This window comes from Mus caroli, chromosome 18 (genome assembly GCF_900094665.2).
Source record: "Mus caroli chromosome 18, CAROLI_EIJ_v1.1, whole genome shotgun sequence".
Lineage (NCBI taxonomy): Eukaryota > Metazoa > Chordata > Mammalia > Rodentia > Muridae > Mus > Mus caroli.
In genome coordinates this window covers 63,920,032-63,923,391 of record NC_034587.1, presented here as the reverse complement: position 1 = coordinate 63,923,391, position 3,360 = coordinate 63,920,032, and the positions used below count along the sequence as shown (strand labels likewise).

The 3,360-nt window shown below is 45.7% G+C and overlaps 1 protein-coding gene across 3 annotated transcripts in view; it reads right to left on the bottom strand.

Annotated features, from left to right (window-relative positions):
* Positions 1-3,360, bottom strand: part of Gnal (G protein subunit alpha L) — a 147,208-nt gene that overhangs the window by 4,671 nt on the left and 139,177 nt on the right. The window lies entirely within an intron of this gene.

Below are 3,360 nucleotides of genomic sequence, written 5' to 3'. Positions count from 1 at the left end.
ACTCACTTTGTAGACCAGGCTGGCCTCGAACTCAGAAATCCGCCTGCCTCTGCCTCCCGAGTGCTGGGATTAAAGGCGTGCGCCACCACGCCCGGCTCTCTAACTCAGTTTTAATTCATTTATATTTATTTAGAGATGCAGTTGAGCTGTATTGTCCAAACCAACCTTGAACTCCAGAGCTATAGCCATCCTCCTGCCTCACCACAGGCCTGTGCCACCTCATGCAACTCACTTATTTAAGCATCCACATGTGATGGGCTTCCCAGTAATAGGTCTTCCTTCTCCATACAGGGACCTTGGTTGCCAGCAGTATGTTGCCTGATGTGTGTGTGTGTGTGTGTGTGTGTGTGCTGTCTTGCAGAAAAGTTCTTTGTTGTCAGTTGTGGGAAGCACAAGATTAAACATGACCCACCTGTGAAGCTACGTGGGACAGGCTAGAGGGAAGGTATAGCTGAATTGCATCTGGAAACTTTTATGTTGGATCTGAACCCTCCACTGCCTCAGGATGGTCCTTCATTTTGGCAACAAGATCTTTTTTTTTTTTTCTTTTTAGTTTTATTTATTTATTATATATAAGTACACTGTAGCTGTCATCAGACACACCAGAAGAGGGCATCAGATCCTATTACAGGTGGTTGTGAGTCACCATGTGGTTGCTGGGATTTGAACTCAAGACTTCTGGAAGAACAATCAGTGCTCTTAACCGCTGAGCCATCTCTCCAGCCCCCCCCCCCCACAAGATCTTTAAAGAGACATTTATGGTTAAATAAAGTCATTAGCTTCAGCTTGAGTTCCCCACAACTGGTGTTCCTGCCAGGGGAGGAGGTCAGGACAGACATGCAGATATTGATCACAGGGACACAAAGCGGGGATGCCATCCATGGGCCAAGAAGAGTTGCCTCAGCATCCATGAGCCAGGAGAAGCAGCTCAGGATTAGGTCCTCCTCTGGTACCTGATTCTCAACATCAGCATCCAGAGCTGTGAGGGAGCATTCCTATTGGTTAGGTTTCTTGTCTGTGGGATGCTGGTCTATGGGATGTGGTTTTGGCAGCTCCCAAACCCCCAGCTTTCTAGCTACATATGGCCACGGGAAGGATTCCAGGGCCTCCTGTCCAACATCTTGTCTGCAAAGGATCCTGAGACACAGGAAGGAGGGAGCTGTTAGGACCACAGAAAGGATCTTGGGGCCGGGCGGTGGTGGCGCACGCCTTTAATCCCAGCACTCGGGAGGCAGAGGCAGGCGGATTTCTGAGTTCAAGGCCAGCCTGGTCTACAAAGAAAACCCCTTTCCAAAAAAAAAAAAAAAAAAAAAAAAAAAAAAAAAAAGAAAGGATCTTGGGGAAATGTTTATCTGTTATGAAACTTCTCAGAGAGGTCAGAGTAGATGGTAACTTGCCCTGTGAGTATGTGTGTTGCTGGGAATGAAATCCAGAGCCTCAAGCATTACAAAGTAGGCAGAGTATTTTACCACTGAGTTATAGCCCGGGCCCAGTTTTTCACTTTTAGGCTTAAGGACATAGACATAAATATCTTTTGGCCCTAAAGCACCAGGTAGGGTATTTGGCCAGTATCTCTAGGACAAGTATGTACAGAAGAGATAGAAACAGATTTTCTTCTATAATTTATTAGCTTATCCCTGTTTGGGTCAACATTTAGGGAGTGAATCACTATCAGACTGAATCTGCAAACTCCCAACAGCCCTAGATCTCTCATTGGACCCGATTCATCCACTGTTTTTCATTAAAAAAAAACAAAACAAAACAAAACAACACAAATGAATTTATCAGTCGAATTGGACAGGCCTTACCAGGTGCTGTCTGCAATCCCAGCACCCAGGAAGCATGGGAAGTTAACTTTAAGTCTGAGATCAGCCTAGGTTGTGCGACCAGTTCCAGGCCAGATAGAGCTACATGGCAAGATCATGTCTCAGTAAATACTAATAAAAATAAAATGGAGGGCTGGTGAGATGGCTCAGCGGGTAAGAGCACTGACTGCTCTTCTGAAGGTCCTGAGTTCAAATCCCAGCAACCACATGGTGGCTCACAACCACCCGTAATGAGATCTGATGCCCTCTTCTGGTGTGTCTGAAGTTAGTGACAGTGCACTTATGTATAATAATAAATCTTAAAAAAAAAATAAAATGGAGATCTGGATAGTTTTGTGTGGCTGTGGCCCAACTCATAAGACTTGAGGAGAGGATGCCCAAGATAAGAGAATTCTCAAATGAGTGTCGAACATGGGTGCATAGTGTAAGAGACACAAGCCTGTTATAACCCTGGGTGCTAAGACACAGCAATGGGCTGGAGATGTCGTTCAGTTGACTTGCTTGCTTAGTGCTTGCCTGTCATGCAAAGAGGATTACCCCCAGCACCCCACAAAACATAGTGGTGCATCCCTGTTATCCCAGAACGTGAACACCAGTATAAACCTCTTAGCCACTATAACTGGTCTTAAAGACAGATTCACTGCTGATTTTGAACTGCTTTCAGTGACTAGTGGGACCCTGTGGGGGGTGACTGGCTCTCCTGTTCCTGGCTGCCTGGTCCTAAGTTCCTCCTGCCTGTGGAGGAAGGCTCCTGCCTTCTCCTGTGGGAGGGGGAGGCTTGTGTGACTTAGAGCCATGCCCAGTGCTGTCCTTACTCAGTGACTTCAATGACTGAACCTCCAGCTAAGGAGAGCGTGTACTCTGCATGTGGTTCTCGCTCACAGGAGACTTCTTTCCAAATCTACTCCTTCTCCTGCTGGATTCACTTTCTTCCTCTCTTGAAAAGAAACTCCAGTCACTTTATCCTCCCCACCCCCTCTATATTTTCCCTTTAGCCTCTCCAAGGCCTGAATTGCCAAAGTCATTATGTCATGCCAGAATAGGTTCTGCACAGATGGAGCAAGCCCTGAAGCCCCAGCTCTGCAGGCTGCCCTGCTGTCTCTGCCCTGAAGCTGTGAGTTTTAACTCTGAAGTACTCAAGGCTCCGGCTGCCACAGGCCAAGTCGAGATGTGTGTTATGGCCTCTGGACCCTTACAGACCCTGGCTAGCAAACTGCATCCAAGCTGGGGTTTGTTCTTGGTCAGGGAAGAAAAGGGTTGTCCAAGGCTGGAGTGTGCACTGGTGGGGGCATAGATCTTTTTAAATCCTCATTTTAAATGCCCAACATTTGGATGGTTAACTTTCAGTTCATGTTATAATAGCATTTTATGACTTTTTAAAATGTGCCTTTATTCTATGATCTTACAGGATTACAAAAAAAAAAAAAAAAAAAAAAAAAAACCTGCTGATCTATTATAAAATATATTCCCTTATTGAAATTATTTCCAAGCTGCATATGATGGCATAGGATGGCTCTCTTAGCTATTTGGCAGG